The sequence below is a fragment of the Lepidochelys olivacea genome (genome assembly GCF_965140295.1).
Source record: "Lepidochelys olivacea isolate rLepOli2 genome assembly, chromosome: 7".
NCBI lineage: Eukaryota > Metazoa > Chordata > Testudines > Cheloniidae > Lepidochelys > Lepidochelys olivacea.
The window spans coordinates 54,635,423-54,659,710 of NC_140417.1; the positions used below are offsets into that span (position 1 = coordinate 54,635,423).

General features: G+C 45.7%; 1 protein-coding gene across 3 annotated transcripts in view; it reads right to left on the minus strand.

Annotated features, from left to right (window-relative positions):
- The window catches only part of NDST2 (N-deacetylase and N-sulfotransferase 2), a 231,903-nt gene that overhangs the window by 162,828 nt on the left and 44,787 nt on the right, over nucleotides 1-24,288 (minus strand). For 2 of the 3 annotated variants that reach the window (XM_084633086.1, XM_084633087.1), the window contains exon 2: nucleotides 19,883-19,962. The gene's annotated coding sequence lies outside the window, so the exon portion shown is untranslated. Of the gene's footprint in view, nucleotides 1-19,882; nucleotides 19,963-22,679; nucleotides 22,939-24,288 lie in introns of those variants that run through there. The other variant, XM_084633088.1, reaches the window with a different exon arrangement.

Sequence of the window (24,288 nt, forward strand, 5' to 3'; positions counted from 1 at the left end):
CTCCCACTGGCCACGGTTCGCCGCTTCAGGCCAATGGGGGCTGCAGGAAGTGGCGTGGGCCAAGGGACATGCTGGCCGCCCTTCCCGCTGTCCCCGTTGACCTGGAGCGGCGAACCGCGACCAGTGGGAGCCGCGATCGGCTGAACCTGCGGACACGGCAGGTAAACAAACTGGTCCGGCCCACCAGGGGCTTTCCCTGAACAAGCGGTGGACTGGCTTTGAGAACCGCTGATCTAGTTTACTCTCTTCATCATCAGAGCACTGGCAGCAGGAAGGAAAAAGGATGAAGAAATCTGTGGAGTTGATAGGGCAACAGATTGGGAGCCATGAGATCTGCCTGCTGACTTGCTGTGCAACATGGGGAAAGATGGCAAACCTTTGTGCTTGAGTTTCAGTGTCTGAAAAATGGAGAGAACACTGCTTACTCTTGGCAATGGCGCTGTAGCTCTAGGGCTAAAAGGGCACTGTAACACATAGTGTTATCTAAGGGATTGATGAGGAAGAGACTTAACACTAGTTATGATCCCAATTTAGAACTTCTCCAACACCACACTCAGTTATAAGGTTAAAGACTCTCCAGGTTTCTTCTCAGACAAAGTTGAAAATTCATCAGTTTGCTGAAGAAAAACATTATTTTCTATTCTGAAGTTCATAACTTCATCCAAGCCAAAGAGGATATTTTAAAAAAAACCAACAGGACAGAGAATTGTATTTATACAAAATCATGCCTACTGATGATCTTTGTCCATGTAACAGATTTTACCTGGTTGAAATGCCAAAGTCAGGAAGAATACAGAGGGAAAAGATAGACACTCCCCAACTATACACTTTAGGGCAAAGATTCAGCACACAAGCCAATGAAAATAAATATGTAAACCCTCTAATAGCATGTGAGGCTTTCAAAGGACATGTTAGAATTATGTATTTCCAGGGATAAGAAAAATGGTCAAGCAAATATGCTTAGAAAACAAACCAGAAGACCTTCAACCTAGTCTATATCCTGAAGAATTCTTAGGACAAGATGCTGGAAATCTCAAAGCAACTTGATTTAATCCTGACAACAAGGGCACAAATATCTCTAAGCTATGCATAACCAAATTTGTTTGAATATGGAAATAATCTAGCTGAATATCAGGCAGGTTGAGTTGACCCTATTACACAATCACATGTGTGGCCTCCATAAAAGAACACACACACACACACAATTGAGTTCTTCCAAAGATGAGCCAGATGCTACGACAAATCAGGAGCTTCCTGGATTTATTCGATGTAATACAAATGTCACCAGAGCAGCAAGAACAATTTGACACAAGTATCTTTGAAGAAATCAACATTGATGTGTCAGATCTTCCACAACCCAGAAATCCTCTGCCACACACACACCACCCAGCCAAGGCCGGTAGGGCTGGGGCTGTTGGCTCCCAGTGCAGTGAGGATAAATCTAGGTTGGTCTATGTGAGTTTCAGTTACTGAAAAGATTCTCCAGGCCAAATTAGGCCCTCTGACACCTGAGCCAAACCACCATCTCCACATGATGTCCTCAGTTATGCCTGAACAGTACCTTTATCCTTTAAGGACCTAGGGGTTACAGTGGACGAGAAGCTGGATATGAGTCAACTGTGTGCCCTTGTTGCCAAGAAGGCCAATGGCATTTTGGGATGTATAAGTAGGGGCATTGCCAGCAGATAGAGGGACGTGATCGTTCCTCTCTATTCGACATTGGTGAGGCCTCATCTGGAGTACTGTGTCCACTTTTGAGCCCCACACTACAAGAAGGATGTGGAAAAATTGGAAAGAGTCCAGCGGAGGGCAACAAAAATGATTAGGGGACTGGAACACATGACTTATGAGCAGAGGCTGAGGGAACTGGGGATGTTTAGTCTACAGAAGAGAAGAATGAGGGGGGATTTGATAGCTGCTTTCAACTACCTGAAAGGGGGGTTCCAAAGAGGATGGCTCTAGACTTTTCTCAGTGGTAGCAGATGACAGAACAAGGAGTAATGGTCTCAAGTTGCAGTGAGGGAGATTTAGGTTGGATATTAGGAAAAACTTTTTCACTAGGAGGGTGGTGAAACACTGGAATGCGTTACCTAGGGAGGTGGTGGAATCTCCTTCCTTAGAAGTTTTTAAGGTCAGGCTTGACAAAGCCCTGGCTGGATGATTTAATTGGGGATTGGTCCTGCTTTGAGCAGGGGGTTGGACTAGATGACCTCCTGAGGTCCCTTCCAACCCTGATATTCTATGATTCTATGAACAGAGCTGCTCAGGTGTCAATGTGGATGGGATCTGGCTATCCAAACTGGTATAATCAGCAATACCACAAAGAAGGAAAGACCCATCTTGACTTTCAGATGTCTAGTAGAGTTTGCAGGGCTGGCAGCAATTAAACATCTTTTGACTTGTAAAGAGATGAAATTTAATATGGAATCCATAAACATGGAGGTTTCACTTTCAGTGTATAACTGAAATTTAAGCAATTTTGAACACAAGCTCAAGTCATTAGACAGTGCTGAGAACATGGAACTATTTCAGGATTTCATATCAGCGTAAATAAATCAGAGGCAATAGTACTCAGTGTGAGCCACCCCCTCCCGCAGCCACTCCAACCCCCACCCCCCAAAAAACTACTTTGTTTACTGATTTTCCAGCCAAATGGTCACCTCGGGGTTTTAAATATCTGGAAATGAACCTGTCCCTGAAGATGAATAAAGTGATTTTGTTTAAATTTTATACCACTCTGCAGATAGGAAGATAGGACTTCAAACAGATGGCACAATTTACCTCTATTCCTTTTTGGAAGAGCTAACAATAAAAATGGGTATTCTCCCATACATTCTGGACTACTTACAGGTTTTACCTGTAATGATCCCAGCTAGCATAAAAAAGAACTAGACAAAAATATGGAAAAAATTCCACTGAAAAGGAACAAACAGACCATTTACAAAAATGCAGTGGTAAATTAAACTGGACAGAATAAGCTCTTTGGGGCAGGGACAGTGTCCACCTCCACATTTGTAAAGTGTTTAGCACAACAAGGCCACAACTGGAACCTCCAAGAGGCTCCATAAAGGGCCAGATGGATCTACCTGAGGCCAGTATCCATTATCTTTCCAGTCTTTTCTTTCTGGGCCCTCTAGGAGCTGACATTACAATGGTCCCTTCAAGCTTTAGAATCTGTGAAAAAGCTGGCCACACTGCTGTCTGGCCAGGTCCACTGGAGAGATTCTTTTCAAAATGCCTCTTAGCGTGCAGTGTCCTGAAAGCACTGAACCTTAAGTACCACCTCCTGAAGCTGCATTCAAGTGATTCTCTGGTCTTAAACTGGCAGAACTAACTTCAACAGTTCCTTAACAGGTGCCTTCATGGGAGGATGACCCCCTTTCAGCCAGGGACTCCTCACCCAGCTTTAGCTCCACGACATACTTTGAGCCCACACTGCTCAGTGAGAAATGCCTGCTCAGGAGAAGGATTCCCAGGCTCACGTGTTGCCAATGACTCTTGCAGCAGGAGTTCTGGAGAAGAGTTTTACAGAAGGCCTTGTCCAAATGCTCTTTCCCAAGGCATAAATAACATTCACTGTTCCGTCCATTTGAAGCAGGGAGCACAAAGGTGCAAGAAGATGATTTTTTAGTCCCATTATTTCAGCAGGATCTGTTGTACAGGGTAATCCCCCTGGCAACCATAATAAACTTCAACAAAAAGCCAAAACAGCAGCAACAAACAGAGAACATTTCCTAAAATATCCATTTCAGTCAAAGCCACACATTAAAACTACTCTTGAGGTTGCTACACAACACAGAAAAAGGAAGAGGTAAGGTCTGCAATGCACTGCCTGGCAGACAGAAAGGAACTGAGTGATAGTTAGAAGATGCGGGGTATTTATACCTGTGGAAACATACACCAAATGCCCCGAAAGTTGGCTGGCCCTATAAGTCCTACAACGTGGGGACAACAATGTGAAGGGGAAATACAAATTACATATTATTTCTCACACGAAACGGACTAAAAAGAAAGGAAGGACAGGCTGATGTGCTAATGCAAGTGGGACATAACAGGCCTCTACCATCAACCCAGGCTCAGTGTCTCCACAAGTTTTAACCCAACCTTTGTTTTTACCTGGCTGCCTCCCTTCATCAGGCATCATGAAGAAGGGAGTAGGTAAAGTGAACTGGGCTGCTGACAGGATGACAGCTTTATCAAGCTTCGACTGGAAGGTATTGGAGATCTGAATTTACCTGCATCCAGAGACTTGTTGAACAGGAGAATGGTACCTGTAGACTATTGCTGGCCTGCTTTTCTTCCTCTGGAGCTAAGATGTACCTCCTACCTTGGAAATGGCAGTAGTACCTGCCTTGCTTTTCCTGGTGGAGAACTACAGGGGCACTGTGGGATCCCAACGATGTCTGAGGCCTCTAGGCACTACCATAATAAAAGAAACAACTACAAACAGGGTCCTGGACTCTACCAACCGCTTGAGCATGAAGGGCTAGACCTGGTAGAAAAATATTTAAGAATATAACCAGCCAACACAGAAAAGACTGTTGTCTCTGGCTGGAACGAGGGCATGACAATGAGTGAGAGCTAAAGCTGCCTGTAAAGAAACAGTGACATCATGCCCCTCTACTAGCAGGAATAGACAGGGCTAGAGGAAAGTGATCCCATTTGTCTGCGCTGGCACAAGAAAAGTGGAGATGAGTTTATAATTCACTCAACACTAGAACTTCACCCCAAAGCCAGAAGCTCCAGGACCTGGTGCAGAACAGACACTTTATGCTAGTCTCCTTCCTCCCTCAGTATGCTTTCAAACAAATCTCAGGGGGAGGGGGGATGAATCTAATCAAATGCTTGTACTCTTCCACTGCACCGTGTGTACACGAGGGACGTACAGGGAGATGTGCTACAGCCTCACTTTCCAGAAAATAAAACCAACCCCTGACTTCAGTAGGGGTAGGGAAAGGAAAGAGGAAACTGGAGTTCTCCACTAACAATGTTCCTAGTATCTGATTTCTAATGCTAAAAGCTGCTTGCCATAGCGGGAGGTGGATGGAAGAGGAAAATGGTGAAATAAAGATATATTTCATGCTATTTCCTTCCAACAGACTCAGCATCTGCTTCTACCACGGACATGTTTGTCAGGGATTCAGTCATTCTTGTATCACCGTTTTCTGTGTATTACATTTTCAGTCTCCTGTGGGGCAGAACCACAAAAGAGCACATTGTTGGGCTACAGTTTGTCAGTTTTGCTGTTGAAGCATGCTCACAACTGGAGAAGTGGGCAATTTGTTGCCAACTAGGGTCCCACATCTATTTTCCAACTCTCCACAGTGCCAACCTTGCCAAAGTTTCAAATCATCTATTAACAACTGCAGGTTGAATGTTGTATAGAATGGCACCTTTGCCTCCTTCATCCGCCTACACAGGTGTCCCACATGGATGTCCAGACCATCACCTCTGTGTCCCCTTTCCTCTCTCCCATCACTATCCTCAGCACCTCTGCTTTTGCTCTTCAACCCCCTCACACACAGGTTACTTGAAAAAAACCTCACTGCTTCAAATAAAAGCAGCTGTTTCTCTGTCAAAATAGATAATGCTTGAAAAAATGGTGCCATCTCCCCCATTTTTCAGGTTTAAGCCATCGCCATTGCTATGGTAATTATCACAGCATCAAATATGTGGCTAGGAGTGCTTTACAAAAATACGAAAGTGCCAGAGGTAGAGACCAAAAAAAAAAAAAAAAAAGAGTCAAGACAAAACTAGCTGGTTAGCATGGAAATATCAGAATCAGCAGGCTTTCGGTTTACACAAGCTCCAAGAGCAATGCTGCCATAGGCTAGGGCCAAAGATGAAGTTGCCAGCACACCATCAAGACCAAAGCCAGGCAGCCAGCAGCTGCAATTCTCTGCCAGGCCTAAGTGCTGAAATCATTCACTCTTTTTCCAGTGGGATTTCAAATGCAGAACTGAAAAGCTAACTGAGAAAAGCAATTCAGTATTTCCCAGACCCCCAAATGTAAAGCCAGCCCAAAAGAAACAGGACAGAGAAATAATAGCTTTTGTTTCTTTAAGATTTAAAAATACTTAAAATAAGAGAGGCCCTTGCAGGCTATTCTGCTTATGTTTGAGTGTCAAAATATAGTAGCATATTCAATCACCTTCCCCTTCCTATCTGCCCCTCCTCCTCTTCCACATCACAAGCAAGCCAGAGTCAATTCTTCTCAGCTTCTCAAGCGAACAAAGATTAAAAATCCTAGGGAAACATCAGCCGTAGATCTCGGCTGGACAGCTAACGAGTCATAGCTTTAGCAACGCAACAAGCAGAGAGGTCATTACCACTGCAAGACAGAGAACTCATCCAAGCCCTTTATAAATTGAGTGAGGAGCTCTCCCCTCCTCCCTCCCCCCAAAGCTCTCCCCATACCTCATTTTGACATGCTGACTCAATTACAGCATACAGGAACCCCTAAGGGACAAACACCGCTTTCTGTTCACCTCCTTGAAGGCAGATACCCTCCTCCCCCTCACTTTGTGCTTTCCCAGAAACTTGTTTCTCTCCACATTCTCCCTCTCTGCCCATCATAACATTTGGTGCACCCCTTCTACATGTCCTGGGCTTTCTTCACCTGTGGTGGCCTGAAGAATTAGCAAGCACTGCATCTCAAACACCTTTTAGGTAAGACACAGACTGTAGAAAGAGGTGTCATGTGATGCCAACGAAGTGAGGAGAAGAGGAAACACTCTCCATCAGGCCAGGAAGACACACTCCTCACCACAAGCAAAAATAAGGGGTGGGCAGTTTAAACAGAAGTTGAAGCCTTAGGTAAGATTTTTACTAGGAGTGAATGGGGAGACATGTAGATGCAGAGGGTATTTATTCCAAAAGATTCCTCCTTGAAAATTACAGAGCCTAAAACCAAGGTTACATGTTTCCAACTACGGATGACAATGACAAATGATAAAGAACAGGTACCATTTAATGGAGGGGAGCCACAATGGAAACTGGGGAGATGCCTCGCCTCCAGGTGCTGGACTGGCAGGCATTACTCCACTCTTTCAGGACTTAGCCTGAGGTACTCTGCATCTCCCCTCCTCCTCACATTATCCATGCACAGCCAATTACTGGCTTTTTGCATTCAGACCCACCACCTGTGACTCAGAAGAGAAAACACTACAAGATTCGTGATTTAAAATTGATTTTATGCATGGATGATATTTAAGGCACGGTTTTGTCACGGAGGTTGCAGAAGCCATGGAAGACCTCCGTGACTTCAGCCCTGGCGCCTGGGAGTTGTAGGATCCTGCCACCTCCCACAGTGGCAGGGAGCTGTAAGGTACCCCCGCCGCTTGAGGCAGTTGGCCCCCAAGCTCTCAGTCGCCATGGGTCGCAGAGGTACCCCGCAGCTCCTCGCCAGCAGCAGTGACAGAGGGACCCCTTGCAGCTGCCCATTGCCGTGGCAGTGGCAACATGGGGACCCCGCACAGCTCCCCTCTGCTGCTGGTGACAGGGGGACCCTGGAGCTCTAAGTCCCCCCGGGTGGTGGGGGCCCCAGAGCTCCTAGCCACTCTGAAGCTGCCCAGTCCCTTCCCATTTTATCATGGATATTTCAGTAAAAGTCAGGGACAAGTCACAGGCTTCCATGAATTTTTCTTTATCGCCATGACCTGTCAGTGACTTATAGTAAAAACATCCATGACAAAATCTTAGCCCCAAAGATATTCTGTTGACAGTCCAAAATCTGCCAGGATCAAGTCCTTCCTTGCATGACAAGGCTGGCCGTTTTGGTGGGAGCTCTCTAAGATGGAGATATTACTACCACTAGATATTACTTCTACTGGAAGCAGATGTGCTTTTGATTTCTGATTTCCAAAATCAGAGATACATGCTTTGGCACAGATTTACTCTGTGGGCCTGCAGGAGACAGCCTGAATGAATATGGAAGGGATATGTGAGGAGTGAATGATTGAAAGGTTTGGAACTCTGAATTATCACCATGGTGAGGAGGAACAGAAGCAGTCACTAATTACAGAGGCCCAGAAGAAAGTAAGCTGGGGATGGGGGGGGTTGGGGGGGAGAGTCTATGTATTTCAAGTTTCAGAGTAACAGCCATGTTAGTCTGTATTCTCAAAAAGAAAAGGAGTACTTGTGGCACCTTAGAGACTAACCAATTTGAGCATAAGCTTTTGTGAGCTACAGCTCACGTCATCCAATACATACTGTGGAAAATACAGCAGATGTTTATATACATACAAACCATGAAAAAATGGGTGTTTACCACTACAAAAGGTTTTCTCTCCCCCTACCCCACTCTCCTGCTGGTAATAGCTTATCTAAAGTGATCACTCTCCTTACAATGTGTACGATAATCAAGGTGGGCCATTTCCAGCACAAATCCAGGGTTTAACAAGAACGTCGGGGGGGGGGGGGGGGGGGGGGGGGGGGGGGGGGAACAAGGGGAAATAGGTTACCGTACATAATGACTTAGCCACTCCCAGTCTCTATTCAAGCCTAAGTTAATTGTATCCAATTTGCAAATGAATTCCAATTCAACAGTCTCTCACTGGAGTCTGGTTTTGAAGTTTTTCTGTTGTAATATCGCAACTTTCATGTCTGTAGTTGCGTGACCAGAGAGTTTGAAGTATTCTCCGACTGGTTTATGAATGTTATAATTCTTGACATCTGATTTGTGTCCATTTATTCTTTTACGTAGAGACTGTCCAGTTTGACCAATGTACATGGCAGAGGGGCATTGCTGGCACATGATGGCATATATCACATTGGTAGATGTGCAGGTGAACGAGCCTCTGATAGTGTGGCTGATGTTATTAGGCCCTTTGATGGTGTCCCACTATCCCAGGAACCTATCCTTGGAACAAAGCCCGTTGCCAACTGTGCCCACATATCTATTCAGGGGACACCATTACATTGTAAGGAGAGTGATCACTTTAGGTAAGCTATTACCAACAGGAGAGTAGGTTTGTTGGGGAGGGTGGGGAGAAAACCTGGATTTGTGCTGGAAATGGCCCACCTTGATTATCATACACATTGTAAGGAGAGTGATCACTTTAGATAAGCTATTATCAGCAGGAGAGTGGGGTGGGGGGAGAGAAAACCTTTTGTAGTGATAAACACCTATTTTTTCATGGTTTGTGTGTATAAAAACATCTTCTGTATTTTCCACAGTATGCACCCAATGAAGTGAGCTGTAGCTCACGAAAGCTTATGCTCAAATAAATTGGTTAGTCTCTAAGGTGCCACAAGTACTCCTTTTCTTTCTGTCCAAGGTGCTACAGTTCCTTCAGCCTGTTAAGAACACAGTCCTCACTCCTTGAGCTCCCAGCAGCCACCAATGTGTTCTGCCCTGCAGCTCCTCTTATATGGGCCTGTGGAGCCCAGATTGGCTATTCCCTGCAGCTCTTCTCTGACTGGCTGTGCCCACGCAACCTCTCTAGGCTGCTTAGAGGACTCACCTCCACTGGGGCAGGGAATGGTAGCACCAGGAGACCTCCACTAACCCCCCCACCCACTCCTGTATGGGGTGGACACCTCATCCCAGGGTCCCACACGTCATCTATGAAACTAGCGCTGAAGTTTGATTTATCACAGAGGTGGGCAAACTACGGCCCGTGGGCCACATCCAGCCCGCGGGACCGTCCTGCCCGGCCCTTAAGCTCCCAGCTGGGGAGACTAGCCCCCGGCCCCTCCCCTGCAGCCTCAGCTCGCAGTGCCGCCAGCACTCTGGGTGGTGGGGCTGCGAGTCCTGCCGGGCAGCACAGCTGGCTCCAGCCCGGTGCCACAGCTGCCAGACATGCTGCTCTGAGCAGCATGGTAAGGGGGCGGGGAGGTTGGATAAGGGGCAGGGAGTCCCGGGGGGCAGTCAGGGGACAGGGAACAATTGGATGGGGCAGAGGTTCTCGGTGGGATGGATAGGCATGGGAGTCCTGGGGGGCCTGTCAGGGGGTGGGGGTATGGATAGGGGTCGGGGCAGTCAGGGGACAGGGAGGGTTGATAGGGGGTGGGGTCCTGTGGGGGGCGGTTAGGGTCGAGGGGGGTCCTGGAAAGGGGGGGTTAGGGGACAAGGAGCAGGGGGGGTTGGATGGGTGGGAGGTTCTGAGGGGCGTGGGATATGGGAGGGGGCGGATAGGGGGCAGGGCCCAGGCTGTTTAGGGAGGCACAGCCTTCCCTACCCAGCCCTCCATACAGTTTCGGATCCCCGATGTGGCCCTCAAGCCAAAAAGTTTGCCCACCCCTGATTTATCAGGATCTGAATTGTATTTCTGAGAGTAAATGGGGAGAGGACATGAGAGAAGCATATGTGTAGGTACTGGAAGTGGAACTTTCTGTCCTTGAGATTAGCAAACTTTGGCCTCTTTACTCAATAGGGAATGAAACAGAAACCTCAGGATGGAATATTGTAACTGGTCCACTTTGCAGTAAGAGAGCTGGGATGAATGTGGGCTTGGGGCAATAGAATTTTATAAGCTCCCTATTAGACTCCAGAAAGGATATAAGAGCAGACGGGATCAGGACCCTGAATCAATGAAAATCTGCAAGCAGAAGGCTCATGGAAGCACCTGGATCTATAAACATTTGTAAGCACTACTTTCCTGGAGTAGTCAGAAGGATATCTGCAATTATTGACCTACCACAGCATCTGCAAATCCCATCCACTATGCCAAAGGACAATATGTATTTGGCAAGACCTTCTTGGCAGCATCACTTGGACATCAGATGCAGAACACTGAAGGAACAGAGCATATCTGGACATTGATGAAATGGGAGAAGGACATTATAGATGCTAGCACCTTCTCATACAGCTACCAGCAATTCTGCAAACCAGTACTAAATTCAGAGATTAGGAGATTTCATGATTTGTGTTTCAGCTCAAAGAGACAGCAAAGTTAATGCTTTTTGGGCCTCCCCAATAAAAGGGCACTGTGACACAGTGTTCCCTCTAATTTTTCCCATACATGTGCAAAATGAATTTTGTTATGTGCACCAATATGGAGGGAATGTGTGACACATCACCTCCATATTGGTGCACATAACACAATTCATGTGGCAGGGGTGGGGTCAGGGGTTTGAAGTGTAGGAGGGGGCTCAGGGCTGGGACAGAGGGTTGGAGTGCAGGGGGATGAGGGCTCCAGCTGGGGGTGTGGGCTCTGGGGCTACCATGGGGAGATAGGACTCTCCCCGGCTCTCTCCCCCCGCAGCAGCACCTGGGCTGGGGGGGGAAAAAGGGGAAGAGGCACACCTGGGCCGGGCTGGGTTGGGGCTGGGGGAGGGATGCCTCACCCCCAGTCGCAGCAGGTCCGTCCGCAGTCCAGGCCACCGATGATGGTCAGCGGCTTTAGGTTCCCCGTCACTGGCGGCCTGGAGGAGCGGCAGTGGCTGTGGGCTCCTTTCCCTGCCCCCTGTCACTGGCAAGCAGCCAGCGGCTGCTGCCTGCAGGTGACAGAGAGCGGGGGCGGAGAGATGAGCCCTCAGCCAGCTGGCTGAGAGGAGCGAGTGGAGGGGCGGAGAGAAGCCCTGGGCCGGTAGGCCTAGAGAAGCACGGGGGAGGGACTAGAGAGGAGAGAGGCCGCAGCGCAAGTGAAATGGAGTGCCGGGCCGGGCCAGCAGGGTCCTTGCTGAGCATGGGCCTGCCACCATTATAAACCCAGTACTGTCTGGGGCTGAGCGAGGGGCATCTCTCCCCTCTGCTGCCCTGAGCACCTGCACAGAGCTTAACAGGCTGCTGCACAGCTTATAGGGAACTTAGACTATGAGATCCAGAAAGAAGCAAAAGGTTGTCTTTAGTCTGTCCCTTGAATTCCAGTACGAATGCCCACTGGAAGGGTTAATTTAAGGCCTGAAATTGATGCTTTTCCCCCACCCTGAACAGTCCTACTCAGGATACTTGGGGTGGGGGGGGGTATTCAAGCAAATGGACATCATCTGTTGTAAAAGTAACACGGCTGCTACTCTGAAATATGACATTTGCTTATTCTGGCTTCTTGGCCCTATTAATAATCTCATGAGTTTAACCATGAGTTTGGTAGAGATGGGAGAAGGAGGAAGGATCTTATCACCAAGCACAGGGTAGAAAACAGAAGCTAATTATTACTTCCCTTACATTATAAATTATTATATGATATTCCAAATTGAAAGAGACTCTTCGATGTACATGCCCAAATTCATAGGTACAACTCCCGGAGAAATGCCCTTAAAAAGTAATCAAGCTACCACATGCATTATAATCCAGCTGTAATTGTAGGTTAGTTAAGTACTCAGTCATTACCTGCAGGGGACTGAATCTTCTCCAAACACACTAACATTTTTAAAACAAGGCATCAATGAGAAACAGAGTTAAGATGTTTCCAGTGTTGTTGTAGGCATGTTGGTCCCAGGATACTAGAGAGACAAGGTGTGTGAGGTAATATCTTTTATTGGACCAACTTCTGCTGGCAAAAGAGACAAGCTTTCAAGTTACACAGAGCTCTTCTCAGGTGAAGATTTATTTCCTTGGGCAGCAGACAATGCTCTTCAGCTGCACAACAATACTACTGTAAATGAAACCCAACCACATCCCACTGATTCCGTACTGCTTAAGGGCCAACAATTGCATTGGTTGTCACCAAACCCAGCTCGCTGTCAGGGGCTTTCATACACTTATAGCCACAATGTTCAAAACCACCATGGGGACCTGGTTCCCCATTCTGCAACAGTACATCCCAGCCACTTCAAATATCAAACTTGTTTGAACACAAAAAGGTGGATGGAAGCCTGCTTTGGAGAAAATGAACAATTATACATGAAAATAACGAAGGCAGTTACCAGCTAAATATACATTTGGAACCGTAAGAGGTCATTGCATGGGTGCCACTTGTGCTCCTGATACTTGGCATACAAACTGATTACTAGCTGCCTTGCTGACAAATTAGCACCTGTCAATGTACCCCATGATTCCTGTATGTCCTCAGAAAATCTGTAACATTATCTATTTGGCACGAAACTTATGAAATACAGGCTCACTGATATTTCTTTGGTTTCTGAATAAACAAGGTCTGACGGAACTTGACAATAACGAAGGAGTATCACAAATCTCTCCTCCTTCTGCTCTTTTCTTTGACCTTGCCTTCTCTAACAAAAACATAGCTATGTGTGTATGTAGTGTGTATTTTACACACACACACACACACACACACACAATTCCAAAACAAAACTCTCCACTACACACAGTTCTCCCCCCAGGGAGATGATGAGGGAACAAACATGTGGCAAACAGTCACATTGCTTAATGCACTATTGGAAAGAGCTCAGGTACTATGGTGAGGGGTACTGTGTGAGAATCTATATAAAACAGAATAGAATGCAATGGAACATATGATTGCCTGATCCTTCATGCTCCTGAGTAAGGGACTGCATGCATCATCCTGGTTAGCAAGGACAGCACGTCTTGGCACTTTTACACACCCTAACACATATTCACGCTTCTTCTTTGTGGGATTTCTCCCCTCCTTCCTCCAGTTAAAGGGAAACTCCTCCTCTCCTAGACAATTCAGGGGAAACTGAATAGCAAATTCCATTAACTTGAACTCTGAAGACAGTAACTCAGCTACTATGAGTCACTGACAGCTGGGAACAATCCCACCAGCTTTGGAGAAATGCCATACTCAGTGCAGTAGCCGCCCCCTTCCACACCAGTCCACAAAAGCTAGCAAATCTGAAAGGAATCACAAGGATGCTACTGCTCGCTAGAGAGGGAGGGGCAACCCTACTGAAAGAATCCTAGCAAAAGAAGGGCCTGCTTCAGGCAAGCTTCTGAGCAGAAAAGCACTTTATGTTCAACATCATTGTTTCTGAAATGGTCTGACCTGTGCACTGCAACCTTGGTTTCTGGTTTGAAAAGGGGGCTTAGCAAGCTTTCCTGTAGAGAGCTGTTATATAATTACCAAGCCTCACCCAACCACCTCTCTGGTATGTGGAAGAAGTGTACTCTTGTGCATCCATCAATGTATGTACTCTGGTGCCTTATTGGCAGAATTCACACTCTCAGCAACAGAGATCAATAGGTTCCCTCAATCCACAAACACACAATGGTCAAGAATGAAAGCACTAACAGGTAGATACTAAAGAGCAACAGCTGTCAGACATTAGCTTCTTTCCATCTCTAAAATTATCTCCCTGAGTCACAAACATGGTTTGCCATAAGAAACTTTCCTGCACCCGGCCCTATTGAAACTCTTCGCTGGCTTCCTCTCCTGCATCCATTTCAAACTCTTCATCCTCCGCTTCAGGGCCCTCTCCAATTCACTCTCCCTGCATCTCAGCTCTCATTTACCTCTCACCCACCCTGCCACACCACTCCCTTTTCTTCTTAAAGTGAGGCTCTGAAAAGTAACTAAAAATAGCACCTGCATGACCAGCAGAACTGTTCCATGTGTGTATTCCAAGCCCTATCTGCTTGCTTTAGTGACACTTTACTACCTTTAGCTATGCAAACCCAACACAGCTAGGAGAGGGGTACTGAATTCCTTTCTTCTCACACACCAGACTTGCTTGCTGAGGTTTAGTCAGTTACACAGATATCACTGAAGGCACAGTATTTTATTAATAACAGTGAGGAAGCGCGACAAGGAAAGAAACCAGCTTGACTCTCTGATCTCAGGTTAACTCCAAGTTTAGAAAGGATATCTTTTCACTTGTCATCCAAGCACATTTGAGATGGAGTTATTAAGAAAGAATAAACATGGAACCACAAGTTCCCCTTTTTTTGCAGTCACTTTCAAGGGTACAACCAAAAAAGGTAAAGGTCCTCAATATCTTCCTCCCATTAGCACTTTTGTTCGCTCTTAGGTCCTGGTCTACACAAGGGAATTTAGAAAAGAAGTTCACACAGACGCTACCACCAATTCAACTGCACTGGTTGGAGTCTCACAACATTTAGCTGACAGTGATGAAAATGCCAGAAGCTGCCACAGCCGTGTGTGCACAAACTCCCAGCAGCTCTACCACTGGTACAGCTAAACCAATAGTAGTTCTGACGGGACATTCCGCCCCCATCTCCCCCCATTTTTTCCCCTTATGAAGACTAGATCCAGGCCTTTTTTCAAGCCAACCCCTTACATACAGAACCACTGCCTCTACCTGTGCACCAATCACTCTTTGGTCCTCCAAATCCATTTTTGCAAACCCTTCTTTCATTGCCCCCCTCACAGCTGCTCCCCACATCCTCTAGCATGGAAACATTCAAACCACAGATGCCATAAGTAATTTGTTCCCTATTGTTGTAACAAATCTCGCTTTTGGGACTGTGACATATAGTTGTTTCTACTTTACAAGTTACATCTACTACAACATTTGGTTTCATGTTACTTTATGAGGGAACTGCAGGTTTTCTATTTAGGAAGACTTCCCGGATGGGGAGGGGGATTAAAGAATATTAAAAGATCTGGCTAAAAGATCAACTAGGAATGTTTGTGCATGCACAAAGATAGAGAGGGATTCTTTTTACAGCTAGTTCACACTACCCAAGACTTCAAAAGACATACTTTGAAGTTTAAAAAAAGGACTTTAAAATGACCAAAGATGCAAAAGGAGATTTAAAAATGCTATGCAGTTGGATACTGAACTCCATTAAATATTTCTGTAAACTTGAACATACAATGGTAACTGTGCATTAGAGAGAGGAATAATGCAACAGGTAAAATGTTAGTAAGGCTTTCTGACATCTATACACAAACCTTTAGAAGTAGCAGGAACAGGCTACACAAGACATCAGATCAAGAGCTAAAAGAGAGGTCAGAGCACTGATTTTGAGAGCCAGATGGATCCACAGACAGACTGAGCTATAGTGAGAACAGCTTCTAAATATGCATGGGTAACCTCTACCAACCTGTAACTATTTAACAAAGTTTAACAACCCGACTGTGAGATATTCATAGCTTGCAACTAGGTCAGAATACATTTAAATACAGGTTTCTCACATTTTAAAAAAATGCTTTTTACTAATAGTTTTACAGAAAACTATAATACTCAACACAGTACTACGGTTTTTTGATTAAAAACTTTGGCTAAGAAGAAAAAAGAACAAAGGCAATAATAAAACATAGTGAGAGGTTTAAAGTGCAGTATGCTACAACTCATCAAGAACTAGAGGCAAAACTTTCAGACTCCCTGGACTACACAGCACTTGCTTCCAATCGTAGAAGGTTCTGAGATATTGGACTTTACAATCACAATATTATTATGTAATCATAGAATCATAGAATATCAGGGCTGGAAGGGACCTCAGGAGGTCATCTAGTCCAACCCCCTGCTCAAAGCAGGACCAATCCCCAATTTAATCATCCCAGCCAGGGCTTTGTCAAGCCTGACCTTAAAAACTTCTAAGGAAGGAGATTCTACCACCTCCCTAGGTAACGCATTCCAGTGTTTCACCACCCTCCTAGTGAAAAAGTTTTTCCTAATATCCAACCTAAACCTCCCCCATTGCAACTTGAGACCATTACTCCTTGTCCTGTCATCTGCTATCACTGAGAACAGTCTAGAACCATCCTCTCTGGAACCACCTCTCAGGTAGTTGAAAGCAGCTATCAAATTCCCCCTCATTCTTCTCTTCTGCAGACTAAACAATCCCAGTTCCCTCAGCCTCTCCTCATAACTCATGTGTTCCAGACCCCTAATCATTTTTGTTGCCCTTCGCTGGACTCTCTCCAATTTATCCACATCCTTCTTGTAGTGTGGGGCCCAAAACTGGACACAGTACTCCAGATGAGGCCTCAACAATGTCGAATAGAGGGGAACGATCACGTCCCTCGATCTGATCGCTATGCCCCTACTTATACATCCCAAAATGCCATTGGCCTTCTTGGCAACAAGGGCACACTGCTGACTCATATCCAGCTTCTCGTCCACTGTCACCCCTAGGTCCTTTTCCACAGAACTGCTGCCTAGCCATTCAGTCCCTAGTCTATAACTGTGCATTGGGTTCTTCTGTCCTAAGTGCAGGACCCTGCACTTATCCTTATTGAACCTCATCAGATTTCTTTTGGCCCAATCCTCCAATTTGTCTAGGTCCCTCTGTATCCTATCCCTGCCCTCCAGCGTATCTACCACTCCTCCTAGTTTAGTATCATCCGCAAATTTGCTGAGAGTGCAATCCACACCATCCTCCAGATCATTTATGAAGATATGGAACAAAACCGGCCCCAGGACCGACCCCTGGGGCACTCCGCTTGACACCGGCTGCCAACTAGACATGGAGCCATTGATCACTACCCACTGAGCCCGACAATCTAGCCAACTTTCTATCCACCTTATAGTGCATTCATCCAGCTCATACTTCTTTAACTTGCTAGCAAGAATACTGTGGGAGACAGCCACCAATTCCTTTAGCACTCTCGGATGCAACTCGTCCGGCCCCATGGACTTGTGCACGTCCAGCTTTTCTAAACAGTCCCTAACCACCTCTTTCTCCACAGAGGGCTGGCCATCTACTCCCCATGTTGTGATGCCCGGCGCAGCAGTCTGGGAGCTGTCCTTGTTAGTGAAGACAGAGGCAAAAAAAGCATTGAGCACATTAGCTTTTTCCACATCCTCTGTCACTAGGTTGCCTCCCTCATTCAGTAAGGGGCCCACACTTTCCTTGGCTTTCTTCTTGTTGCTAACATACCTGAAGAAACCCTTCTTGTTACTCTTGACATCTCTTGCTAGCTGCAACTCCAGGTGCGATTTGGCCCTCCTGATTTCATTCCTACATGCCCGAGCAATATTTTTATACTCTTCCCTGGTCATATGTCCATCCTTCCACTTCTTGTAAGCTTCTTTTTTATGTTTAAGATCCGCTAGGATTTCACCGTTAAGCCAAGCTGGTCGCCTGCCATATTTACTATTCTTTCGACTCATCGGGATGGTTTGTCCCTGTAACCTCAACAGAGATCCCTTGAAATACAGCCAGCTCTCCTGGACTCCTTTCCCCTTCATGTTAGTCCCCCAGGGGATCCTACCCATCCATTCCCTGAGGGAGTCGAAGTCTGCTTTCCTGAAGTCCAAGGTCCGTATCCTGCTGCTTACCTTTCTTCCCTGTGTCAGGATCCTGAACTCAACCAACTCATGGTCACTGCCTCCCAGATTCCCGTCCACTTTTGCTTCTCCCACTAATTCTTCCCTGTTTGTGAGCAGCAGGTCAAGAAAAGCTCCCCCCTAGTTGGCTCGTCTAGCACTTGCACCAGGAAATTGTCCCCTACGCTTTCCAAAAACTTCCTGGATTGTCTATGCACCACTGTATTGCTCTCCCAGCAGATATCAGGAAAATTAAAGTCACCCATGAGAACCAGGGCATGCGATCTAGTAGCTTCTGCGAGTTGCCGGAAGAAAGCCTCATCCACCTCATCCCCCTGGTCCGGTGGTCTATAGCAGACTCCCACCACTACATCACTCTTGTTGCTCACACTTCTAAACTTAATCCAGAGACACTCAGGTTTTTCTGCAGTTTCGTACCGGAGCTCTGAGCAGTCATACTGCTCCCTTACATACAGTGCTACTCCCCCACCTTTTCTGCCCTGCCTGTGAAATGAAAAGGTATTTTAGGTAATTGTTTATACATTCCTAAAATAGTTATAATTTCTCTCCCCTTCCAAAACCTAAAGTGTTGCACTCATGGCACTAAGACAGACTGGCTTTACAGGTTGAGGGATAATACCAATATATTTTTTTTTTAACTCAAAAACGTTCAGAAAGCAGATTTTCTGTCAAGTATCAGGCACATAGAGAACATGTGATGGCATAATGATTTTATCATCACTATTTTGGGATGATCTGCAACCATTACTCATGGCTTGGCCACTTGTGAGTAATGTAGCCAGCCCAAACACATGTCAAAGCATTCTTTACACCACATCACATCATATATTCACTTTCATCCAGTTTTCTCTGAAGCACTGATAGTATTCCTCATATATGCATTTCATCTGTGTGCAGCCAAGGCACAATCCTGTTTCACAATTACAGAATACCATCATGCTTTCAAACTTCTCTTTAGGATTAGTCCCTGCACTGGTTTAACCTACTCATTTTCAAAAAGACCTGTTGGAAAAAACACTCCTCCACAGCAGCAATACCCATCCCTCTGGTACCTCCCAATATTTCCTTGCCTGGAATGGAGGCTTTACTGAAATCACCGCTCACGAACTACTGGCACCTTCTGATAACACAGCAATGGGAGGTTTCAGAGTAGCAGCCTTGTTAGTCTGTATCCGCAAAAAGAACAGGAGTACTTGTGGCACTTTAGAGACTAACCAATTTATTTGAGCATAAACTTTCGTGAGCTACAGCTCACTTCATCGGATGCATGTGAGCCTCAGCCCCCATCTCATGCCTGTCCCCACACTCCCTTCACAAAAGCATATTACTTCTTTTCCTCGCAAGTAAAGGCATAAATATGTCGGCTTTGCTCAGAAAGCGCCCAACACTTCACACAGGTAAGCAGGTTTGTGTAGAAACACACACCACTTTTTGAAGCGCTCACCTCAGCCACACCCTGCAGAGATGGTCTTTGGTCAACAACTGTACAAATACCAGCAAGTTAGTATTGTAATTAATACTCATTTTCAGGTCAAAGCTATTTTTGTTGCTCTAAATCCTGCCTTCCTGCCCTGCGTGTGAGAGGAGAACCGTGACTACTTTTCAGCTTCCCCCTTCTGCAGTACTGCAAAATGCCATGCCATCCATGCTGAACCAAAATTTAACTTTGATGGTCGACACTTAAGATTTTATGAGCTGGTGGATTAGATTCTCTCCGCTGAGAGCTTAGTTACAGTTAAAGGTGACAGGTATGGCAAGTCTAAATTTATCAGTCCCTCGGAATGTAAATCTACATCAAAGAGGATGGAGGTTAAGCTCTTACCTTTTCATCAGCACCTTTGTTCAGCAGCCAGCACACAGAGCAAAAACCAACAATGCTTGGCTTGCAATCACTCCCTGCAACTGGAAAGAAAGGAAAATGGGGCTGGATTAGAGACTTGCAGGAGAGGAAGATCAGAGCCTAAATAGGATGCTTCATTTCATAGGAGTTTCAAGTTAATCGCAGACAATGTTCAGAGAACACTCAGTTGGGGGAGGAATTCCCAACAGGACTGAAATAGCCAACAAGGCGCTGCACCTCTGATTGTTCCTGGATGGGGGCCACTAAGTGCAGGAAAGGCAATAACATTTAACACAGGGCATGAACCATGTCAAAATAGAACCAGAGAAGGGAATGAAAAAACAGAGGGGTGTCTGGCTTGCCATGGTCTTTCTGGATCTGAAAGTCAAAGTCCAGGGGCCTCTTCATATGAAGGTCACAGTCCTGAGAAATCTGAAGTACATTTCACAGAGAGACCTTTCTTCCTAATGTAGAGTAAACTGAGGCCCATTGGTTCCTATATCACAGCATTCTATCACGGAGCTCAGGCTGCAGCTGTAGGTCCTTCTCCACGTATAGAAATGCAATGTACTACTATAAACCAACTCTTTATTAATACTGTTTGACATATGAGGTACAAATTTTCTAGTCTTACATAGAAAAACCCCAGAAGTGGGACTTTTCCCAAATTCTTTGCATAATCTCCTCAAATTAATACCAGGGCTGCCTGAAAGCCAATGCCAGCCAGCCAGCCAGCCAGTGATAACTTTTCCTTTCACAAGCCTGTAGCCAGTGATTCACGTAACTGCTCCACACACAGCTCAGGCTGGGCTCTCTGTCACAACCTCCATTTATCACACGAGACCGTCAGTCAGTCACCTGCCAATTTGCCCAGGAAAGCAGCAGCTCACTCTGCCTGGCAACAAGAACACGTTTCACCACTTCCCTTATCACTGAAACCAAACACAGGAGTTCAGGGCCACCCTACCTTCTCTCAGCAGCAGATTCACTGACCTTTTGGCTGCAATTTTACCACATGCTTTGGGTCATTAAACAAAAAAACATCTCCCACACCTCCTCTTGTTTTAAAAAGTTTTGCTATTATTCAGGTTGTCTAGTCCAGGGGTTCTCAGAACAAATTTTTGGTGGCCTCAGAGTGCGGTCACCAACTCTTGCTGGTGGCCGCGTTGACAATTTTTCCTAAAATACTTAATTAACCTTAGGAAAAACAAATAAATATGCACATATATGTGTCCAAATCATTGTAATTTATTTATGTTGGGTTTTTCTCAGACTCAGTAATAATAATAATTTACAGTTGTCTCTTTTCTTTACTGGACCTAAACAGACTAGAAACACAAATAAGGCACTTTGCATGTTCTTGTCTTTTGTTGTTGTTTCTTTTGCTTTTTTGGTTGTGCTTTTTTTCCCCTTAAGACTTGCTAGCTGGTAAGTCTTCTGCTGTGAAAAGTGATATTTGTATGTTTGTTAATATCAATTTTCACAGCAAACTTACTCAGCCCCAGCAATCTCTGGGACAAATTAAGCCTGGATAGGGAGGCAAACAGGGAGGCAGCAGGGCCCAGGGACGATGGCAGGGGTGGTGAGCCTGGGGCCAGAACCTGGAACCAGAGCCTGCCGCCACGTGGATGGAGCCCAAAGCCCCATGGTCGAAGCCTGCCTCCCCTTACCCCGGGAAAGTGGGGAATTCACCAGTTGCCTGCACTTTCAGTGTTTGAGTCTCTGGAGGGAGGCAGGGCCCAACCGCTGCTGGCAGCCTTGCGAGAGGGGCCACTGCTTTGCGTTACCCCCATCACAGTCCAGATGGCTGTGGCTGCAAGAAAAGGCCCTGGTGGCCGCATGTGACCACATTTGAGAAACAGTGGTCTAATCACTTGCAGGTTTCCACAGTCGGACCATGTCAACACTACCACTTATGTGGGCAAAACTTACATCACTCAGAGGTATGAAAAAAATATACACCTCAAGTGACATATGTTTCGCCAGCATACGTGGTAGTGTGCACAGTGCTATGTCAGTGGCCGAGCTTCTCCCACCGCTCATTGGGGTGGTTTAATTAGGTCAATGGAAGAGCTCTCTTCTGTCAGCATAGAGCATCTACACGAGAGATCTCACAGCAGCACAGCTGGATCGGTACAGCTGTGCTGCTGTAAGCACTCTAGTGTAGACATAGCCTCAAACAAGTCTAACACATATGGCAGCCCACAGCATGGGACCTCCCTTCACAGCATTTCCACAATACACAGCTCCAAAAAGAGAAACAGTGAACCAGAGGTTACTGGATTAAATGGCTTCCTGGCACCAGGCCACTTTCACAAACATGAGCAAGAGCCTGTGTGTAGCACCAGCCAGTTATATTAGAAGATTAAAAAGACAATGCTCAGGGAAGTCAGCCCAGAAATCTATTCACTTTCCCTCTCCCACCCCGTATACCTATTTACAAAGTTAATGTAATTTAACAAGCTTTTTATTTTCCTATCAAATCTTTCAAAAGGGCTGGGCGTTTGACCAATCCAAAACTAGTTGGTCAGCTGATCAGTCAAATATTGTCAAAAAATATCATAAATGGTGAAATATTTTAAAGCACAGATTTACTAGAACAGTAACAAGAGTAACAAAAAAAAGAATAAGACCTTCTGATTTCTAACAAGCTTAGCTTTAGACAGCTACATATGCTTAATTACAAAACCAAGGTGTTTAGCTGAGTTACTTTGACTCAGAAAAATGTATAACACAATAAAATTAAGGTCTCAAAAATGAAAGAATGGCCGTGGCCTACCTCAGGGCAATCTTGCTGGAATACCTGATAATATTTCACCGCAGTCAAATAATGGGCAGTCAATTGACATTATTTGCCCAGTCAATTAACTGGTTTGCCAAACCTAATCTCAGGTTAGGATCTATGTTTCCTCTAAGCTGCGCGGTTGGGCAGCCGACCAGGAGAGATTCAAGTGTCGTGCAGTTGATTAGCAGAGCCCACACATCCAGCAGTGTGTGTTCAGGTGCCCCTCCCACCTGCTGCTTTGCAGCCACGTTGCTCCTGCAGCTGCTCCCAGGACCCTCCTGCTGGCTGTGCAGCGTGGGGGTAGGGGGGTTCTGATGTCAGGGTGTCCCCCTCCCCCTGCCCTTGTACCTCATCTATACAGAGCAGGGGAGAGGGGACAGCCTGGTTCAGCACTCGGAGCTGCTGCAGTCTGAGGTCTGAAAGACTCGAGCCTCTGGGCAGTAATTGCCTTTCTTAAAGAGACAGCGCACAATCGCTGAGACTTCCCCAGCAGCCAGCTCACCCAGTCTCTCTCTCTCCCCCCCTTCCCGCTGCCCATGTACCCAATCTCCGCAGAGCAGGGGAGGGGAGACAGGGCTCGGGACAAAGCAGGAGAGCGTTCAGTGAGTGCCTTAAAGAGACAATGTCTCAGAAACTTCCCCAGCATCCAGGACACACTGTCTCTGTGTCTCATACACATGTTCTGTGTTGCACACATGCACACACACACACACGCTGTGTCACACACACACACTGTCTCTTTCACACTCACCTCCTAACACATTCTTGTATTATTGTTGTTGTTACTTCTTGGTACTTCCTGCAATACACATATATTTCTCTGTAATTTTATTCTTTCAAAGTGTTTTATTTTAGTGTTTTGACTGGTCAATGCATTTCATAATTTTTATTTCTCTTACACTTAAATTTAATTCGTTGAGTAGTGAGTTCTAAAAGGCCTAACCAGTCCTGGCTGGAGTAATTATCCCTATGGTAACTTTTTTAAAATATTATATCTAGGTTTTTTGTTTCTACTGGTGGCGCGCATTCGCACATACCTCGGTGCACATAACAAAATTTATTCCGCACATGGATGAAAAAAATTAGAGGGAACATTGGTTAGTATCTAAACATTTTCCCCTTCCCTTCTATTTCCATTATCTCCCTGGACCCAAACATCATGATGGATAAGCAATAATGTAGATTCACTAGAGAGGGAAGGGGTGAGAGGCAGAAAGAAATAGTTAAAAAGGGAGGAGATCAGCATGTCTTGATGTATCTCAGAAGCATAGAAATTAAGAGATGAAAGAGACCTATTAAATCATCTGATTTATCCCCACGCAAATGCTGGGTCTTTGGCTTTAGGATCCACATCTTGAGTGCTTTGTCCAGTCTAGTTTTAAATTTCTTCTTCCAACTCTACCTGAAATGTAATAATTTTCAGGATCTCATTCCACTGCTCCTGGTTATGCCTCTTTCTACAAAGCTAAATTAATTCATTTCCATCTTTCAAGAGTACTCCCCTCAAATATTTGTAGATTATCATCACTTTTCTCCACTACATGCTTTTAGTTATCACTTAGCCCAGGGGGTCTCAAACAAGCAGCCCCCCGCCCCACCCCGG